We start from the raw sequence: 22,123 nt of genomic DNA, 5'->3' as shown, positions 1-22,123 counted from the left end.
AAAAGTGATATGGAAATGATGTTATGGACCTAACAATCGATTTATAAATATGAAGGTATAGGAGTGATATGGAGAAAAATGCCACAATGGCTTAACAAATGAAACCAGTGGATATCTTAATAATTAAAGGAAACATACAAATAATAAATCAGACAAATGATTTGGAAAGCCACTTAGCTTGGATTTACAAAAAGGACATGTTAACAAATGGAGCTGTTCCTAAAAGAAGATAAAGAGAAAATGATGAGAAATCAGCTTGAGGGACATGATTTGATGGGATTAAAGATCAAATGAAGTAAACAGAAGAAATTCAGACTGGATTTGTTTGATCAGGGTTAAAATATATGTTATCATTTATGATAGCTATTAATGGAATTTCTTCCTGATCAGAAGTGAACAGGAAGACTTAAAGGTTTAAAGATCTGTTTATAAATGGGGAGAGATATCTTTTGCTCGTAGAAAAAGAGATAAATTGACATATGATATAAAGTGGAATTATTAGATTAAGGTTAAATATGTTACCACAGTATTTCTGGTAGATCTTAATAGACCTGTTGATTAGAAGTGAATGATGAGTTTATATAATTTGATTATGGATAAGGGATGAGATATGGGAATAGGATTTTTATGGACGTATTGGAAATGGTGTTAAATTACTGAAGTTGTTTATATTAGTTTGGAAGGAGAGGGAAGTCATCTTTTATACAGTATATCTCTGTTTCTTACATTTTTTTCCCCACCAGTTCTCTTTTACTCTACTTTTCATATATTTTTTTAGTCTGTGTTAGTCTTTTATGTTCATATTTGTAAATTTTAAAAAAAAATTAAAAAAGAAGAAAAGATAACACTTCCTCTCTTCTTCTCCAAGTTCTCAGACAGTGGAAAGTTTGTATTTTCAGATTTTCAATGTTCTATTAATGTTGCCTTACAATAAAGTATAATTCATTCATCCAGTTGTGTTTTTTGGGTGTTTTTACCTGGGAATCCATTTTTAATGATCATTTTTGGTCAAGGGTTAAACTCCAGGGCAGGCCCAGGAATATACCTGAGGCTGACTTTCAGTGCAGCTTTTTGCTCAGAAATCCCACAAACAGTTAAGAGCACATACATACTTCCATTCATGCTTCCCCCACCAACCCCTGAATGGACAGTCTCTAGAATTCTCCAGCCAACATTTTCTCTCCTCAATGGAAATCAGCAGACTGCAGAAAGCTATCTTAGCTTTAGCTTTGAATGCCTGTTTGATGCCTGTTTCACATTTTGCTCTTAAGGATGAAATATACTTATACCTGGACATCTAAAGCACCCACTACTTCATACTTAAAATGATCCGGAACTGTAAGTTTTTTTTTTTTAAAGTGACTTTGTCCTTTCTGTTTTCAGCATCAGCAGAGGGCTCTCCTACTTTCTGGGCTGATTGTTGAGGGTAAGTTGGGGCGAATTGTTTAGTGGATTGGCAACCACAAACTTAATTGTGCCTAATACAGGAGAATTTGCTTGACAATATCCAATGCCTCAAAGAGATTTCTTCAAATAAGCATCTAATTGCTGTCCCAAATATCCCCAACTGCCTGAAGTTCCAAAGCATGGTGAGTTGCTAGTAAACAATTAAGTGTTACATTTGGGAGAACATAACCTATTGCCCCAGGCTGTCTTGATGACATAGAATTCAGATTTCTTAATTAAGAACCTAGCATTTGACCTTTGTGATAGGAAACATATGGTTGACGGCTTATTTGTGTACATCCTGCTGTTAGTACTTCCTCTCCTTCCCCCTCCCCCCTGCCCCCGCCTGCACCCAGGCTCTTGTTTCTTTCAAGCCTGGTTGGCAAATGAGAGAAAACGAGTCCTGTACCAATGTTTTCTTTGGCTTGTTTACCCATTTTCATTCACATTGATGGGAAGGCAAGTGCTACTAACCTTTTCATTTTTCAAGAAAAGAATACGTCAGTGAAAATCCCATAGATAGAGCAGTGGTAGTCTGGTGGTTACTGAAGTTACAAAATGAAGATGGTACATATGTGTGGGAGAGTGAACAAGTGTCCTGCTTTCATTACACAACCATCTGTCCAGTGGACTTCCTGGTTTCTCCCACTTTAATGGAGGGGAATCTCAAAAGAAGGGATCCCAAAGAAATTTTTTCTTCAGACTAGGAACTGAGGAGAGGGGAGGTTAAAATCAAGACTGAGGCTGTTATTGTAGAACCAAGCAGCACATAAAATTTTTGCTGCTGATCCAGACTTTCCATCAAAATATCAGTTGTGGATGCCAATATTTCCCAGGATTTGTGAGAAGTGCTTGTGGTTCTAAAATAAAAGGCTGCAGAGATTTTTTTTAAAGTGAATTTTCATTGAGACAAACCTGGTGGTATCATGATGGTCTATAAGGTTTTCTTGGCAAGAATATGGAAATGGTTTGCTACTGCTTCTTCTGGGATTTTTTTTTTTTTAATGAACAAGGCCCCAGATCTTGATTGTGTTTTACCTGAAATAATGAAAACAATTGCAGCTGGTGGCCGCCTCAGTCAGCATCCCTATTTACATTCATAGATCAGACTAGTTATATTCCAAAAAATTTGGGACTGGCAATAATAGTCCCAATGTATAATAAGGGCAATAAGAATGATCTACGTTACACTGTAGATAAATCATGGCTAAGACTGATGTCCACATCATTGTGGCCACATTCTGATCCTCAATCAGTCAGAATAGAGCTGGAAGGGATCTTTGACATCTTCCAGTCCAGGGGTGTCAAACTCGCGGCGTCATGGCAGCATCACATGACGTATCGGGACTTTTTCCCCCTTCGCTAAACCGGATGGCACGTGACGCATCTGGCTCATGAGCCATGAATTTGACACCCCTGTTCCAGTCAAACCCTCTGCTCTAGCAGGAAACCCTATACCGTTTCAGACAAGTAGCTGTCCAGTCTCTTCTTAAAAACCTCCAATGGTCTTTGGTTTTCCAAGCTGTTTTGTGCATAAATCAGGCATCTTCAGCCTCTAACGCTGGTACAGGGCAAGGCGCCACAAGCAGGCAGTTACAGCCTGTCTACTTGTCTCACTGAGAATAGCTGTTTCAATCCTGACATGAGAAAGATAGGTGTGCTTATTTTAATTATGCCTTTGGGGAAAGATTCACTTCTGGTCACATATCCATGAGAAGGACGGTGTGGATTAAAACAAAAAAATATTAGATATTAAAAATTAAAATCTCAAACTACTCAGATGAAGCTATCTCATTTTGTGTGATGTGCTATAGGAGGGATTGAAGCAATTATAAAGCAATTATATCAGGATTAAATGTATTGCAGTTTAGAAACAGTGTTGCCAGCAAACATAGCTTTTGTGGGGCATTTGCAGTTGCTTCTCGTTATGGAATTTATTTTGCACTCAAATTAATCTGGCTATATAGAGTCAGGTGTTGCCATTGAGAGATTGAATAATTGCATATCTGAAGTACAGAGATGGAGCACAGTGTTTTCTTACAGCTCAGTTTCCCCAATCTGCATAGAGGAGCAAGAGAGGCCAAGGAAAAGCCTTAGTTCTATGGCAGTCTTTAGGCTTTAAAAGAGAGCACAAAGCTCAAGTTTCTAATCTGCTTTCTTGGATGTTTCCTGCATACCTTTGTCACCCGAATTCCCCATGGAGGCTGCAGGACAATGGCCCCTTTCGTAGCCCTTTATTTTTCCAATATTTTCCCCTCTCAAATCATATGCAGAGAGAAGGTACTGAACAGAAGCCAATCGTGACTGTCAACAGTGCTGCAGGGAGGCAACCCCAGAATGGGACAACTCACTGCATCCAACTTGCTGTGGGACTATTCAACAATTCAATTTAATTATTTAAACTAATTAAAAAATTATTTTAAGTTTTGTCATTCACATTTCATTTTGTCCCTCCTTTTGCATCTTTTGTTTAATGACTCTATTCCACCACTTCTTTGATATTAGTGTAACTCTGTCCCACAGCAAGTTGTCCCATGGCGAGTTGGCCATGGTGAGTTGACCACTGCAAGTTAGCTGTGATGAGTTGGCCATGGCGTGTTCCATGGGGTGTGCTACCAGGTATATCCTTGCCAAAGATGGCTTAAAGATGCAAACTGCTCCATATTTGTCTAGCCCTCTACAGCTCTTCCTCCAGCTGCTTGTGTACCCATTTGTTCCACATTATTTTTCTCCATTGGAAGGATAGAGCACAGTGTCTCCATCACTCTTAACATCTGCAATGAGGTGAAATGCATAAGTGGAGCATGTGTTTCATGTCATTTCATGCTGCATAAAGAAGGGTCCAGATCATGAAAAACACTCATGTATTCAACCGTTCACATGTAGGTCCTTATCTGTAGATATTGTGCTGATTGTGCGACCATTTATGCTCTGTAAATAACAGCATATAAGCAACTGGAATGGAACTAATGGCTATGTCCCACTCCCTCACTTCTTTAGGTACCCAGGTGTAAATAAGGTATGAACAACTCCTGTTCCTCTTACAGGTAACCTCAACATACAAACATTCATTTAGTCACTGTTCAAGTTTACAACACTGAAAAAAGTGTTGTGACTGTTTTTCACATTTACAACATCCCCGTGACAAAAATTCAGGCGCTTGGCAACTAATATGTATTTATGACATCTGCGGTGCCCCAAGTCAAGTGATCACCTTTTGTGATTCTCTGACAAGAAACGTCAATGGGGAAGCCAGATTCACTTAACAACCATACTAACTTAACAGCTGCAAGGTCGCAGTGATTCAGTTATAGCAAGAAAGGTTGTAAAGTGGGGCAAAACTCACTTAGCGAATGTCTCAGTTAGCAACAGAAATGTGGGGCTCAATTGTGGTCATAAGTCGAAGACTATTTGTATATATAATAATATCTGCTTAATATCCAAGGTCAGCTAACCAAGCGAGAGCTGAATAAGGATGTAAAGGAAATATCAAAAGCTTCGAGCAAACTAATATCATCTTGGTGAGTTCAGCTCTGAAAAAGTTTAAGGCCACTTTCCCAACTTGGGGAACTGAAACTATGATTCCCTCCCAAAAAGGAAGAATAAAAGGAAGCATAGTCTAGGAATTCTGCAAACTGAAGTATAATACATTGGGATGGGGACATATGGGAGGAGGAATCTATTAAATCTATTGCCTACCATATGTAGAGCCCACAAATAGATCACAAACAAATGCAGCTCCCAAAAAATTATTCTGTTAAAAGATTTATTATCTAATCAGAACAGCCAAGGGTACGCCATCTTGCCATCCTCCAAGCAAAAACTATTTATGTCTCTCAAATAAACAGTGGGTGAAATACAGATGAAAAATTACTTTCTGACCTCCCCTGAGGAATCCTTCATGGGTCCCAATGTGGGAAGGCTGTCAACCTTTTGATCTGATAGGTCTTAGATCCAGCTTTTGCCAAAGCCTCCTTGCAAACACCGGTGTGCTAACCTCAGAAAAACAAACTAAGAATGGTTGGCTGCGATCCTAGTGGGGCTGAAAGCATTTGAGTCCTAGCCAGGCTGAACGGAGCATTTGGTTGGTGTTTTTAAAGAGCCCCTCAATTCATTAAGACTAGGAGTTGGCTAATGTTTCCCAGATTGGTCATCAGCCCAATGTACTTTTCTGCTATTTCTACTTATCCAAGGCAGAGTGAGGGAGAGACAGAGAGACAGAGAGAAATAGGAAACCTTGGAAAACATTTTTTTTTTTGAAAGGGGAAAAAACATTGTTTGGCACTACTCTCAGTCTAATTTGCATTTCATTAAGGGAGATTGTGTTTGCCCAAACATTATTTGGTTCTGATCTCTTTCAACCACATAAATGGTTTCTTTTGCTTTAAAAAAAAACATTTAGGTGATGTGTTTGTTCCTTTGGGCACAAGTATTTATATTTACATTTCTTTACTGTTACATGAAGTAACAGACTCAGTGGTGTTCTGAATGTCAGACAAGTCTAAAGAACATGAACTGAACGTTTTTTATTCCAATCACAGCACTAAGAGAAATGTACATTTGGTTAAGTGTTTCTGATTGGGTTCATAAAAGTGCTTCACTTAACAAGAGCTCGGTGAGGCAGATGGGCGGTTCTTAACTAGGATAAATATGTGAGGTGAAATGTTTCCATTTTTATTCCCATCTTCTCCTGACTTTTGGAAGAGGGGTTCAGATGAGAAGGGAGTGTTAATGTTACTCTTTCTTTATGTCTTGGTTGTACTCTGCCCCAAGATCAATACATGTATGTCCTCGACTTACAACCAGTTGTATAAGAATTGTTCGAAGTTATAATGGTGCTGAAAAAGTGACATGACTGTTTTTCATGCTTACGACATTGCAGCATCCCCATGTGATCAAAATTCAGACGCTTGGCAACTGGCACATATTTATAATATTTGCTGTGTCCCATGTGATCACCTTTTGCAACCTTCTGACAAGCAAAGTCAATGCAGAATCCAACCCTAACCACCTTACTTACTTAACCGTTGCAGTAATTCACTTAAGAACTGTGGCAAAAAAAGGTCATAAAATGAGGCAAAATTTACTGAGTAACAATCTTGCTTAGCAATGGAAATTTTGGGCTCAATTATGGTTGAGGGCTACCTGTAGACTGTATCAGAAGCATGTGATGTTGTAGTCCCCCGCTGGCATGTCTTCAGAATGAACGCCTATCCCCGAAATATATTAAGGAGTGGTAATCTTTTTATGCAATGAGCAACGGTATTATGACAGAAAATAAAAAATAAAGAACACAAATTAAAAAGGGAACTGGAATCTCATGAGGTTCTGTCATTCTTGCCTGAATCTCGTGGTATCTGTGTAAAATTGCTTGAGATTGTGAAGATAATCAAAGTTAAGAGTTGTTGGCTTTAGATGCTCTGTTGGCACCATCTAGGGCAGGAGGGCAAATAGAGCAGCCTGAAATATGCAGTCTGCCATTTTATTATTATTATTATTATTATTATTATTATTATTATTATTATTATTATTATTATTATTATTATTATTTTGCTCCCCGGGTTCCTTTCTCAAATAGATAGGACAGAACATTCAAGCTTTTATTTACTTTGGGGGAAATGGGAAGAATTTTAAGGAACTACTGATTGAGTGCTTCAATATTAGAAAGGTGTAAGGCATTCTTTTTTAACTCTTAACAGATAACAGATAATCAGAGTTGGAAGGGACCTTGTAGGTCATCTAGTCCAACCCCCCGCCCAAGCGGGAGACCCTACACCATTTCTGACAAATGGCAGTCCAATCTCTTCTTGAAGGTCTCAAGTGATGGCGTTCCCACAACTTCCGAGGGCAAGCTGTTTCATTGGTTGATTGTTCTCTCTGTCAGAAAGTTTCTCCAAAACTTTATCTTAAAACTTCTCAGCTCTATAAATTTGGCCTGACAGATATCACATCTTTGGAGTGCAAGTTTCAACATACCATGCCATGGTCAGAATAGCTCTTGAGTTGTTAGAAGTTCTCCAGATTGATCTCAGTTGATCCAGGAGATTTGGTGATCACATGCAGATATTCTCTGCTAAGTCTACCATATAAATGCAGGGGCCCAGTTATTATTGTCATCTCCATGAATAGGTGAGAAAGACTTAAACCTTCCCTCTCCAGGATTTTGGTTCGTAAAATTCCTTCCTTTTGTACTTATTTTTCAAATCAAGCAACTAGAGCATACACTTCCCCTTCTACTCAATACATGCAGAGAGGTTTTACCAGACTCAAGCATCTATATACTTCTGAAAAGTTAAACAACCATGACAGATAGTTGTATACTAAATATACATTGTATTGGATACATAAGCAATGATATATAGGAAACACAGACCTTCTTCTGAATCCACTTCATTTCCTTCTGGGTAGAAGCCACACTATTCAATATCCATGACATCAATTGGCTGGTTGAGAAAAAAAGAAAGGAAAAAAGAAGATTCTCTAACCACACAAAATAAAAGAAAATTATACTGAAAAAAATAAACATTGAGGGGTGAACTATTGTGAGCAATTATAGGCAAGTAGCAACAGTTTTACTGTTATACCACTCTGCTTCTCTCATGCACCAAGTCTTTTTAGAATATTTTACTAGTTTTTTTAAAAAAAAAAGAGATTAAAAACTAATACAAACTAATATAAAGCAAGAAAAAGAAAAAAGAAACAAATCAAAGAGAAAGTAAAATGCAAGAAAGAAAAAATAGCAAAGAAAAAAAAGTATAATTATACATTATACAACATAACTCTCTTCTTTCTATAATCTGTCCTGACCAATCATCAAAATCATAAATCATATGTTCTTTTTTTTCTTCATTTTACACTAATAGTCTGTAAGGGGTTTCCAGCCAGCAATAAACATAGACTTTGTCTTTTCTCTGATCAAAAAACTCAATTTAGCCATCTCAACAAGTTCCATTAGTTTTCACCAATCATTAGGAGAGTGCCAAATCTTTCCATCTTTGCACATTCTATACAATGATTGTATACATCATTGGTAGCCTAAGATAATATAGATTCTTTTAAAGTGTTAGTCCTTTCAGATAGTCCAGGCAGGAAACCAAAAAATGAATACTCATGCTACCTTTATTGTAAGGTTACAGAAACAGAACTTTGAAAGTTTGAAAGTGTTTTCTGCCTTTACTTTACAGATAAGTAGGAAGAGTTCCTTCTCCACCCCCATCGTTCAGATTTGGATGCAAATTTCTCTTATCAGACTGTTGTCTAGGCTAAATCCCTCCCTCCTGACTCCCAAGGTTATTTTCACATCCCATTACATAAATGATAAATGCGTGAGTGTAGTTTCGGCCAGCTGGCTGAGACATCACTTCTAAAATGTGGTCTTCCTGAGAGGAAAACAGGGCCCAATAAAAAGGGGTTCAATCATGCAGCTATTGCTGCTGTCTTGGATTATTTTATAACTCTTTCTCTTGAAATATCCTTAGAGAAAAGGAACATCTGGAGCCTTATATACTCTCTGTGTTTGAGAGAAATGGCTTTGAGAATTAATCATGTAAATGAGGGATACCCCTACCAAAGAAAATCTCCAGAATTTGGATTTAAGTTGCTATTAAGCACAGCCAACATGGCCAATGGCAAAGGATTTGGGGAACCACAGTCTAAAACATGATGGCCATTCTGTTACTTTCCCGCATTCTTTCACTTTACTGTCACCTCACAATTTTCATTATTTCCATGGTCCTTCTAATCAGAATACCAAAACCCATTATCCTCTTATTTTTAATTGTCTTGTCCTTTCCCTTAGGCTTTCTCTTGCTCAGGTCCCTCAGATCCAAGTTGTGCTTGATTTGTGCAATAGGCAGAACAAGAAATACCATGTATAGCACCCTTTCCACTATCAAATGATTCCACCCCAAGGATTTGTGTAGAAGTAGGAATTTTAAATATATATTTTTCATTCCCTGAAGACGTGAGGGTAGAAAGACAAATACTTCCTCTTCTTGCTTACTGTGCAAAATTAAATGCGCAGAGGAGGCAGCCAGATGATGTTACTGAAGAGTGTTCACCTCTCCTAGCTTTTTGCCATGGGCAGCCTGGGCGGTAACAGGAAACATAATATGCCAGGAATATTAAATTAATGCTATTATGTCTAGGCTGAGATGAAGCACATTCCACGGGAGTAAATAATCCTCAATATCCAGTTCAGGTAAATGATTTTTTTAATCAGTGGGTTAATATAAAGACAAATGATCAATCCCAGGTATGCAGCCTTGGAGCTAGACAGGCAAGTAGAGAAATTGGCTGTTAAGGCTTATGTCAGCAGCATTTAAAACAAAAAGTCAAGTAGGGTAGGGTAGTTCCATTGTTTAGCAAGCAACCAAAAGCCTAACTGGAATGGATGAACAGCCCTTGCCTTCTCAGACTGAAAGAGAGGCAATGTGGTACAATGGTAAGTACAGTAAGTAACATTTGGTTCAGCTATGGCACTCACAAAAGTTTTCAGTTGTGAAAACTGTGTTCTGGGTAAGTTATCACCATACCTGATCACGTCAACCTGATTTTCTAATGAAGACTTTAAAACTTTTGAAATGGATCCAATGATTCAGGGTGGAAGAAGCAGTTTTGTAAAATGTTCCATCTTTCACAGAAAGATAAGCCAGAAACCTGGTTTTGCCAATTCTTCTGTCTGTTTCTGGTGGGAACGGGGAAATTTGGTGGGATCTATTATGCCAAACTGCACAGTTCATTTCCTCACCAAATCAATTGACAAATTGAAGCATTAAAAAACACTTTTGGCTTGTTTTCTAAGAAGGAACAGTTGCATTTGCTTTTCAAGATATTCCCCTTTGTTTTGTTTCTATGAAAACTTGGCATGTGGTTGTCATACACGTAGATGTGAATCTTAATCACTGTTCTTCTGAGTAAACCTCACTTGTGGGTATATGTGTGTTTCCTTTTTAATTGTATATTTCTGAAAGTTTCATTTGGTCTGTTATTGTCTGCTGTTTCTGAATCCTGACCTTTTATTTGAATTTGGAAACCCAGGCCCCTCTTGTTATTTGTGTATTTTCCTCCCTTTTTCAGAGAAAAGGCTATTTTTTTTAAAGACCTGGGTGACATGATTTACTTCAAACAGATTATGCCTTTTATCAATTGCAGCCCTTTCCTCTTTTTTTTTTTTTTTTGCTCCTCTTCAGTTTACAACAGAAATGCTCAACAACATCAACTCGCTGTGCTCTTTCAGCAAATAAAGATTTTGAAAAGGTTAAAGAAAAAGCAGCAGCTGCTTTCTGACCATTTTCCTGAGAACCAACCATTTAAGACACTAAGAATAATCAAAGGGAATGTTCAGAACTCTGCTCGTCTAATGACAGACATCTGGAGCCCAGAGGGAGGTCGAGGGATGCATGAGGGATGGGGAGAAGCCTCAGAAGACGGAGAGAAAATAAAAGTCATATTTCAGCTCATTGTAGCTCCTTTGGAATTTTGCCCATAAATCATAGCTTCAGCTTAACACATGTCTCTAATTGCAGGCATTGCTACATCTCAGCTACATCTTAGTTAGACTTTGGGACAAGAACCATTCTCAATTTACGAGTGGTTTATGGAAAGAGAAGCTGTAGAGGAAGGCAACTGGTTAACACTGATCCCCCTTTTCAGTGGCCTTTATCCTCTTTAATTTAATTTAAAGTTCCCTAACTTGCATGGCCTGGTTCAACACATGTGCAGCTTATTGACAATACCCCTTGCCTCTAACATTTATTGCTGGCTTAGTAAGCATTTCCGTAACCTGTTTGCAATTGCTAGCAGTTTTAATAAAGTCTTTATTATTTCTACAGGTAGTCCTCGACTTAAGACCACAATTGAACTCAATATTTCTGTTACTAAGCAAGACAGTTATTAAGTGAATTTTGCCCAATTTTAGATCTTTCTTGCCACAGTTGTTAAGTGAATCACTGCAGTTGATATGTTAGTAATCTGGTTGTTAAGTGAATCTAGCTTCCCCATTAACTTTGCTTGTCAGAAAGTCACAAAAGATGATCACATGATCCCGGGACACTACAACCGTCATAAATACATGCCAGTTGCCAAGCATCTGAATTTTGATCACATGACCATGGGGATACTGCAACAGTTATAAGTGTGAAAAACAGTCATAAGTCACTGTTTTCAGTGGTATTGTAAATTCAAATGGTCACTAAATGAATGCTTTTAAGTCGAGGATTACCTGAATGCAAATTTCAGCTCTGTTCTTCTCCATTTCAAACTCTATTTAGGCTTTCAAAGACAAATGATTCCTCTTAATTTTCATGACACAATCCTTACAACAAGTAAGAACCTCGAAGAATAGAATTTTTTTTCTATGTTCAGAAAGAACAAAATGGTAACCACAGCTGTGAAATATCATTTTAGAAGCTGATCCATACACAAGTTTTTTTCTCCCAGAAACATTATCTATGTATTCATAGACACAGAGTCCTGAAACCTGACAAATTGTTCCAATTCTCCATGTACATTTTTAACCTGCAGGATTTGTTCAGGAGCTCCATAGCAACTCTACAAGCTGTTTATATGTTCCTCATTTTAGTAATTCCAAAATAAACATCACCAGAATTTTGAATCCCTTAATCAGTGGAATGTTCTTTTCTAACTTTCTCCAGTATGTTTTACTTTTCTTACAATATCATCAAAGGCCAAATGAGACATGACGATGGTAGATTAAATCTTAATCTCAGATTTGCTGTCTTGTATTTTTTTAAAAAAACAGACAGTGGGAAGCTTCCTGATTTAAGTAAATGTGTGTGTATCTGTGGTGGGATTCAAATGTTTTTACTACCGGTTCTGTGGGTGTGGCTTGGTGGGTGTGGCAGGGGAAGGATACTGTAAAATCCCCAGTCAGAGGTGGTATTTGCTGGTTCTCCAAACAACTCAAAATTTCCACTACCGGTTCTCCAGAACTGGTCAGAGCCTGCTGAATACCACCTCTGGTGTGTACATGTATTCATAAAGTATTTTTAAGGAACTCAGGAATTCAGCCATCTCCTCTGGCTGTCCTGTGGCAATGGCTCCCACTAAGTGCTCCCTTCTGAATGCTGAACTGGTAGAAACTTTCCTCTGAAGAAAGAGTGAGGATCAGGGGTGGGATTCTACTGGTTCTGTCCGACTCTGTAGAACCAGTAGCTCTGAAGAACAGCAGACATAGAACCGGTTCTATGTCTGCTGCTGTTTTGGCCCACCCGCCTGCCCGGGCTCTTACCTGACCTTTATTTCCTGCTTTTTCAACCTCAGCTGCCATGCGAGGCATGGCTGCAGTTGAAAAAGCAGGAAAAAAGTGCTTTTTCAAACGCTGTTTCCCTGCAGGCAGCGCTGCTCAGCTGTCCAGGCAGCAAGCTGACACAGCAAGCTGACGAAAATTTACACGCGCACGCAGCATGCAGGGAAGCACATCGTAAATCACCAAACCCATAGTTAACCCTGTCGGACCCCACCCCTGGTGAGGATGGGAAGAAATAGATATCATATGTAGAGGCAGGAGATTCTCCTCTATACAGGCTGTCCTCGACTTACAATCATTCGCTTAGTGACTGTTCAAAGTTGAAACAACCCTGAAAAAAGGGACTTATGACTATTTTTCACATGTATGAACTTATGGAGCATGATCACATGCAGACCCTTGGCAACTGGCTCCTATTTACCACTGTTGCAGTATCCCAGGGTCATGTGATCACATTTTACAGCCTTCTGACAAGCAATAGGGAAGGCAGATTTACTTAATGGCCGTGTTACTAACTTAACCACGGCAGAGATTCACTTAACAGAATGGACCATTCACAGAATGGTCATAAAACGGGACAAAAATCAGTTAACAAATGTGTTGCTTAGCAAAAGAAATGTAGGGCTTAAGGAGAAATTTCCTGACCATTAGGCCAATCAGTCAGTGGAACTGGTTGCCTTCAGAAGTTGTGGGTGTGCTCCATCACTGGAGGAAGAGAAGAGATTGGACAGCCATTCGACTGAAATAGGATAAGATCTCCTGCTTGAACAGGGTTTTGGAATAAAAGATCTCCAAGGTCCCTTTTAACTCTGCCATTCTCTTATCCACTTGTCCATCAACTACATAGATTGACTAGATTTCTTCTGAGGATAAAGCTTCCATAGATGGGCCCATACACCCTCTTTTTCTAATCTCCCGGGCCTCCAATCACAACTGCTGAAAACCAACAATGTCTTTTGATTTTGAAATGAAAAGAACACGATCAATTTTAGTGGAAGCTCTAAAATAGAAATAAACTGGGAAGGAGAGAATCCAGAAGATCTTAGCCCAAATATATTTATAACAAGCATATCACCTCACACTTTTTATCATCTTTCTAGATACCGCAGCATTTCCCTTCTTTGTGTTAAATGTGACTCCCCTAGAAAGAAAAAATTTAGCCTAACCTTGATGTAAAACAGTTACTTTGCTCCTATAGACAAATATTTACAACATAATGCTTTAAATCACTGCAGCAATTACAATAATTGCAATGTCTTTTGCGATTTACACAATACAGCAACCAATTAAATCATATATTTAACATCATTAGTTAGCTTTGCAATTCATTCATGTAATTTGCAGCAAAATAATATCAGTATTTGATTTTTCATTAAATTTATCATATCATCGCATATAGTACCACTGTGGCAATAATTTAAGAAACAATTCTTACAAAAATTAAAAATGTAAGAAAACACATCTCACATGCACTGTGAGGAATAATAACTTGCTTTATAGATTCCTTCTTGCTTATAGTTTGTACACAAAATATCTGAAAAAAAATCCTACACACACACATTCACAAATATATACAATATATGTGCATTTTTTCACCTTGCCATTCTACCAAGCATCTATTTTCACACTTGCCATTTGTGTGACTCCATATACTTAGCAATGTCACTTTTCTTACTAGTTCCAGGCTGTTTCTCGAGCCTCCTTCAACAAAGATGTGGGATTTTTGTCTTGTGCAAATTTAATAGAACTAGCAAGATTTAGGTTTCAATTTCTTGCTGCGAATTTACTCATCTTTCCTCAAAATGTGGCGTAGATTTTGCTGCAAGGGTTTGTGAGCTGTTACCCCAAACTTGAATTTAAAAAATGAAAATGGGTGAACTTAGTAAATTAAAACATTCACATTTTGCTGACTATTGGTGAATATTAGAACAGAATAGAGCCAGTTTGATCTAGTGGTTAAGGCACCAAGCTAGAAAGTGGGAGCTCATGAGTTCAAATCCCACATTAGCCATGAAAACCAACTAGGTGAGCTTGGGTCAGTCACTCTCTTTCAGCCCAACTCACCTCACAGGGTTGTTGTTGTGGGGGAAATAGGTGTGTTTGATATGTTCACCTCAGAGGGTTGTTGTTGTGGGGGAAACAGAGGGTGTGTTGCACATGTCACCTCTTTGAATTTTCTGTAAAAATAGTAATGGCAGGTTACAAATAAATAAAATCTTCCTTTTTTGGCTTTTTACAAGTCTCCAGACCTTTCCTTGTTGTTGGGTGGCAGTTTTCTCTGCCTATCCTAAGCAAAAGAACGATCACAGGGAATTGGCTGTTCCTGTTGGAGATCCCTATTCTGTCTCTATTGCCTCTTGTCTGGGTCACAGCAATCTCTGACTCTTCAAACATCATGACTTATCAAGTCTAAAAGATTTGAGTCTGCCCCAGGATAGGATCAAAATATGGAGGGGGAAAATAATTAAACAAGACCACAGTTAAGCAAGTTAAGCCACTCACTCAGGGCTGGGCAGCCGAGAGAGCCCATGTCATGGGGATACCACAGGAAAAGAAGGTCTCCCAGACATGTTTGTCCCACAGTTAGGTGCAAGAAAGGAAAATTCCTCTGCTACTCTTTGGGGGTTTCTTTAACTGATTGGTGTGCTTTTGGGAGGGACCAGCTCTGGAGTTTTTAAATATACTTGCCCCGTGCAAATAAATAAATGGCGGTTTTCAAGCAGATGATTGTTGAGATGACATGCTGATGCCATACATTTTTAAATACGGTTTTCTAAACATCACAATGATCACAAAAACACCACTGTTGGGCAAGGCTCCTGGATTTCCATCGGAGTGCTAATATATGCTACTAAGGGTACAAAGACATATTTTGAACCTCAAGGTTTCCTATTGCCTTGCCCTGACTCCTCCATTTCCTTTTCAATGGGCAGGCTTATGTTTTGCCCTGAAAACAGGCTTTGGTTAAAGGTGTTCTTGGCATGGAATGATTCTCTAACGTTAATTGAATTAGGAATGAAGGTCTCCATCTTTGAAGCTACTATTTATTTTATTTATTTTTATTTGTCAATTGCTTACAAGATAATAGGTATACGTAAAAACATAGTTATGAATACATGAATACAGTTATGAATACTACCAACTAGATTTTATTAGAAATTGAAAATATAAGTATTTTGTCTAGTTGGAGAAAAAGCTAAGTGATTACAGGTAGTCTTTGACTTACAACCATTTGTTTAGTGACGGTTCGAAGTTACACCATTGGAAAAAGTGACTGATGACTGTTTTTCAGGCTTATGACCATTGTAGCACCCCCATGATCACATGATCAAAATTCAGCTGCATGGCAACTGGCTCATATTTATGATGATTGCAGCGTCCTGGGGTCATGTGATCACCATTTGCAACTTTCTAACAAGCAAAGTCAATGGGGAAGCCAGATTCACTTAACAACTGTACTACTAACTTAACAACTGCAGGGATTTTGTCATGCCCTTGGTGGAGACTGACTCTGAGGGAGAGGAGGAACAGCTGACAGGAAGTGGAAGTGTAGCTCCGGAGATTGTGGAGGAGGCTGGGGAAGGGCAGTGGCTGGCTGATCAGTCAGAGGAGGACCCAGGCCCATCCCCTATCCATCCTAGGGCACGCAGGGAGGAGATGATAAGGGAGAGACGTGGTCTACTCAGGAGGAGAGGGCCTTGATCCTCTTCATGGTCTGCAGGTGTGAGAACTACATAAGAGTTTGGACCTGCATACTGGTGAACGCTGGAAACAAAGCATGTTTTATTTTGGTCTGAAGTTATCTTGGTTGGCGTCCTTCCAACCGACTGTGCCTTGTTATCTCCTTGAATTTGGTAAATACTTCTCCTGTTCCATTGTGGAAATTTTGTCATTGTAGTTTGTTTGGTTTTTGTTTCACCTCTATCTGCTCATTAAATTCGGATTGTATTGCTTTCTTTCGAACACTATTTTTGAGTACGTTTTATCTCCAACTGAGTATTATTGAACAGTGGGGCCAAGTTGGAGGCATTAAAGGACATTTATTTACATTTTGGATTTTGTTACATTTGTAGTACACTCTGGGTCATCACAGATTTACTTAACAACTGTTACAAGAAAGGTAGTAAAATGGGGCAAAACTCACTTAACAAATGTCTCACTTAGCAACATAAATTTTGGGCTCAGTTGTGGTCATAAGTTGAGAACTACCTGTACATGTCCCAGAGGGAGACATAGTAGGCTATTGTGGAAATTGAATTTGGACTTACAAAGGTGTTTGGTCTGATCTAGCAAAATTATTATGCTGTTATTCCTAACACAGTTTATCTAAATGAAGACTGTGGGAACTCTGGTAGTATATTCAGAATTAATTTATGTGTTAGCTCTTGTGTGCTTGCACTAAAGGAATACCCAAGAAGAAAAATACAATGAGAAAATAATGCAATGCATTTTCCTCCTCTGGCTTTACTATTACATGTTTATTTTTATGAAGAAGAAAGCACAAAAATCTGCCCAGCAGACAGACAATAATTTGTTGAAATTGCAAAGTTTAATTATTAATAAGGAAAAGTTTAATTATCAAAATGTCTTGGTCTACCTGACTGGCTTTAAACAACTAAGCCAGCTGGTGACTATGGGGGTCAATCACTCTCTAAAATCAACTTATCTCACAGGATTATTGTTATGGGGACAGGAGAAGGAGGAGGAAGGTGTGTTAGATATGTTCACCACCTTGAGGTATTTATGAAAATAATAAAGATGAAATTGAAACAAAAAAAACCCTTCATATACGTAGCTTAATATTAAAAGAATTACAGAAGCAAGGAGAAACATCTTATCTTATATAACTTGAAACATTTGCCTGACCTTACTTGTAAACTGCTGGTGAAGAATGACCCAGAACCTGAGCAGGTCAAGGACCATATGATTAAACAGATGCAGAATTTAGATATTGTAACATATATGCAACAACAGGAATTTCAACAGAAGAAGAATATTAAATATACTGGGTATTAGAGAAAAGACGGTTTTACTGTTGATATATTGATGATGTTTCTATCAGTTCAATCACATCTGACTGCTGAGAGATTCTGTGGACCAGTTCTCTCCACATTTTTCAATTTTGTGTGGCTTCTTTCAATTTATGCTCTGGATGGTGTCAACTTTGATGGTATTCAGCCTCTGTGTTTCCTTTTAACCACTGACCATTTGGGGCGTAACTACCTTTTCCAGTGAACTTGGAATGGCCAAAATAAGTAAGGCAGGATTGCACGATTTTGCCTTCCAGCAATATGTCTGGTTTTATATGCTCCACTACTTGTTACCTATACTGTACAAGAAATGCTCAGGAGCTGTGATGGAATGTGTCTATGAAGGGGGAGGAGGTGGTATGATGGACTGCAATTGGGACCAGAATTTCTGCTGCTAGCAAAGTGGTTATTAAATGAGTCACAATTGATTTTATGACCCTTTTGCCATGATTAAGTGAATCACACCATCATTGAGGAACTTTGGCTTCTCCCATTGACTTTGCTTGATAGCTGGGAAGGTCGCAAATGGTGTTCGGATGATGAAATGGCACTTTGCAACTGTTGTTAACTACATACCAGCTGCCAAGGACCTGAATCAATTTCATTTGTCAATTTTATTGTACACATGTTGTGTACTGACAATAAATGTTTGATTGATTGATTGATTGAATTTTGATCATGTGACCGAGGGGGAATGCTATGACAGTTGTAAGTGTAAGGATTTCATTGTATACACGTTGTGTACTGACACTAAATATTTGATTGATTGATTGATTGAATGAATGAATTTTGATCATGTGACTGAGGGGGATGCTATGACAGTTGTAAATGTAAGGACCAGTTGCTTTTTTCAGGGCCATCTGAATGGTTGCTAAATTAATGTTCGTAAATTGGGGATTACTGTACAGTGAAGTGGCAAATTCCCAAGAAGGAAGGAGAACATTCCAAGGTAGGGGTAAGACAAGAAGCAAGACAGTCCAGAGTTAGATCAGAGAAAGAGGAAGATATTTAGGACAGCAACTCCCTAGAATCTCCCAGGGTATATCCCTTTCCCTTAGGGTTATCATTGCATAGGTGTAGTCTGGCAAGATTCTGTCTATAGGCAAATAAAGAACTGGATTTTTCTGTCATTCTCAGGCTGGGCCTGTTAGGGGCCTTCTGCAACAACACAGTTCAAATGAATCAATTTTCTTCTTCATAGTCCAAATTTCATAAATGGAGGTAGCTATGGGAAACACAACAGTGTGAACTAATCTGCATTTTGTTGCCAGGCTGATATCCTTTTTTTCCCCATGCCATCTGTCCTTGACACCTTGTTAGTCAGCCAGTTCTTTCCCTTGGATATTTTTGATAATTCTTTTATGAGCAGCAAATGGTATTCAAATCTTTTTGATTTGCGCAAATGCATTCTTGGTGTGCCCATTCACGCAGCCTACTTTTAACTGTAGTAACCAACACTGGTCCCAATAAATGTCATTGTTTTTCCTTGCTGCTCTTTGGAAATTCGTATTCATTTTCCTTGCTTCCTCCCATTTGCTTGCTATTTTAGCAGCTTCTCTTAACATGATAGCATGGACATAATCTGCATTTAGCTGCCAAACTGATGTCCTTGCTTTTTCATGCTTGATTCATACTCATCAATGCTGTGCAATCCAACACTTTATTTCCGGACTGCATTCTCTGCATTGATCAATCTGCTATCCTAGGAAAGTGAATTCTTGCACGCATTTGATCTTGTCACTGCCAATTGTTGTTTTGACATTTCTATTCCTTGCAGTGGCCATGAACTTAGTCTTTTTGACACTCAAGAAGAGACCAAATTTCTTGCTTTCTTCACTCTTTTCATCCAATGTTCAGACCTCCTTTGGTTTCTGAAAGGATAGTTGTATTATTAGCATATTGAAGATTGTTGATGTTCCTTCATTATTCCAGTTCTAGGAGCCCTAATGGTGCAGTAGCTAGAATGCAATATTGCAGGCTAACTCTGCCCACAGTCAGGAGTTTGATTCTGACCGGTTCAAGGTTGACTCAGTCTTCAATCCTTCCAAGGTCAGTAAAATGAGGATCCAGATTGTTGAGGGCAATATGCTGACATTTGTAAAATGCTCAGAGAGTGCTGTAAAGCACTATGAAGTGGTATATAATAAGTCTAAGTGCTATTACTGTTCCAGTTCTAATTGCTAAAATGGCCACTTAATTTTCTAAAAATTGCTGGTCACATAGTGCTAAGATCAGATCCTCTTTGCAAATCTGGGAGCAATGTTATAAAATTGAAAAATGTTTCACGTTAGAATGAAACAAAATTTCTACAAAAGTTGAATTCCCAGTGATATTTTTATTCAACTTTACTAAACTGAGTATTCCTATAAATGCATGCTAATTGTTGCAAAGATGATATATGCCTTTTATTGGAAAGGATGCTTGATCCTTTCTATAAAAGAATGACTAATTAAGTTGTGTTCATATGCTTTTGTCTCTATAACGATTTCATATCTCAAAAGTAAATCTGGCCAAGAACATAATTCAAATCAGTTTTGTTACCTGTTCATCTACATCAGACAACAGAAAATATTTTTTTTTTCGTTCTAAACTGGAGTGCTTCAGTTGGATTAACAAGGATGTGATGAACCTATCTCTAGATTCCTGAAATAGTTGGCAATGAAATAAGTAAATGGTTAAATCTTCCACTTGTGGAAGGCTAGATTACAATTTCATGCATATATTTGAACCCTATATAAAAAATGGATTTCTTTTTTCCTGAAGTCTATATTTTAATTTTATAGATTTCTAAATTAGAAATGTAGAGATGTAGTAACTAATGTACCAGGATAGAAACCAGGAGACTGTGAATTCCAGCCCCAGCTTAGGCATGAAAGCCAGATGGGTGACTTTGAGCTAGTCGCTGTCTGTCAGCCCATGACATCAGGCTCGGGTGTCAAGCCAGTCGGTCATTTCCTGTCACAAACTAGGGATCAACTCTTGGTTGATTCAGAAAAAGTAGTAAATCTAGAAAAACACTAGGAAGGGGGGGAAAAGGAAAAGACGGAAATTATTGTATCTTACAATTTAATTTTATGATCTTACAATACAATTTTATACTGTGCTGACTAAGGTTCCTGATATTTATCCTTTGCTTTGAACTTAGTCGCAATTTTCAGGCTTTTAAAATATTTGTAAATCCTTTACTCACTTATATCCTATACTTGTATCCCTTTATTATGTTCTTTTTGTCTCCCCTATTTGTGTATTTTCTCTCAAATGTCTAATAAGTATATTAAATAGGAAAAGAAAAGAATGTATCGCTTGGCAGGAGCCAGCATGGTTTAATAACAATAAGTTCTGCAAAACCAACTTGATCTCCTTTTTTTGATTGAAGTGACCAATTTTAGCTGACCACAGGAATGCAGAGGATATAGTGTACCTTGAATTTAGCAAAAGATTTGACAAGTCTCCCATGAAGTTCAAATAAGGAAGAGGCCAACAATCAGATGGGGCTAGGCTACCATGACATGGATGAAAAATTAATTGAATAATTGTTCCCAAAGTATATATACACCAATGGCTCTGTGTCAAGCTGCAGCAAAATGTAAATTTGCAGGACTCTGTTGTATTCCATCCATTGCTTAAATATTTATGAATGAGTCAGATGATGCAGTAGAAAAAAATAGGAATATTAGATTTGCAGGCAACCAAAGAATAGCAAAGGGCAGAATCAGGATTCAGAAGATTCAAGGTGAATTCAACAGGGATAACTGAAAAGTCCTATATTTAGGTGGGGCTACTTGGACTGTAGAAGGACATGATGGCTCAGTGGCTAAGACACTGAGCTTGTCGATCAGAAAGTCAGCAGTTCAGTGGTTCAAATCCTTAGCACTGCGTAACGGAGTGAGCTCCCATTATTTGTCCCAGCTTCTGCCAACCTAGCAGTTCGAGAGCATGTTAAAAAATGAAAGTAGAAAAATAGGGACCACTTTGGTGGGAAGGTAACAGCGCTCCATGTGCCTTCAGTGTTTAGTCATGCCGGCCACATGACCACAGAGACATCAGATAACAGATAATCAAAGTTGGAAGGGACCATGTAGGTCATCTAGTCCAACCCTCTGCCCAAGCAGGAGACCCTACACCATTTCTGACAGATGGGAGTCCAATCTATTCTTGAAAGTGATGGCGCTCCCACAACTTCCGAGGGCAAGCTGTTCCATTGGTTGATTGTTCTCACTATCAGAAAGTTTATCCTTATTTCCAAGTTAAATCTCTCCTTGTTCAGTTTCCATCCATTATTCCTTGTCTGGCCTACAGGCGCGTTAGAAAATAGCTTGACCCCTTCCCCTCTGTGGCAGCCCCACAAATATTGGAAGACAGCTATCATGTCTTCCCT

General features: G+C 38.4%; 1 protein-coding gene across 11 annotated transcripts in view; it reads right to left on the bottom strand.

Moving 5' to 3' along the window:
* The window catches only part of LOC113417412 (uncharacterized), a 233,977-nt gene that overhangs the window by 153,812 nt on the left and 58,042 nt on the right, over positions 1–22,123 (bottom strand). Inside the window, exon 3 of one of the 11 annotated variants that reach the window (XR_015747725.1) lies at positions 14,526–14,892. The exons of the other annotated variants lie outside the window; for them this stretch is intronic. The gene's annotated coding sequence lies outside the window, so the exon portion shown is untranslated. Of the gene's footprint in view, positions 1–14,525; positions 14,893–22,123 lie in introns of those variants that run through there. 11 annotated transcript variants of the gene reach the window in all.

This window comes from Notechis scutatus, chromosome 2 (genome assembly GCF_049901735.1).
Source record: "Notechis scutatus isolate UNSWTSFEM ecotype Mainland chromosome 2, rNotScu1.2, whole genome shotgun sequence".
Classification (NCBI taxonomy): Eukaryota; Metazoa; Chordata; class Lepidosauria; order Squamata; family Elapidae; genus Notechis; species Notechis scutatus.
The sequence above is the reverse complement of the archived record's forward strand: the minus strand, read 5'-3'. Positions and strand labels throughout refer to the sequence as shown.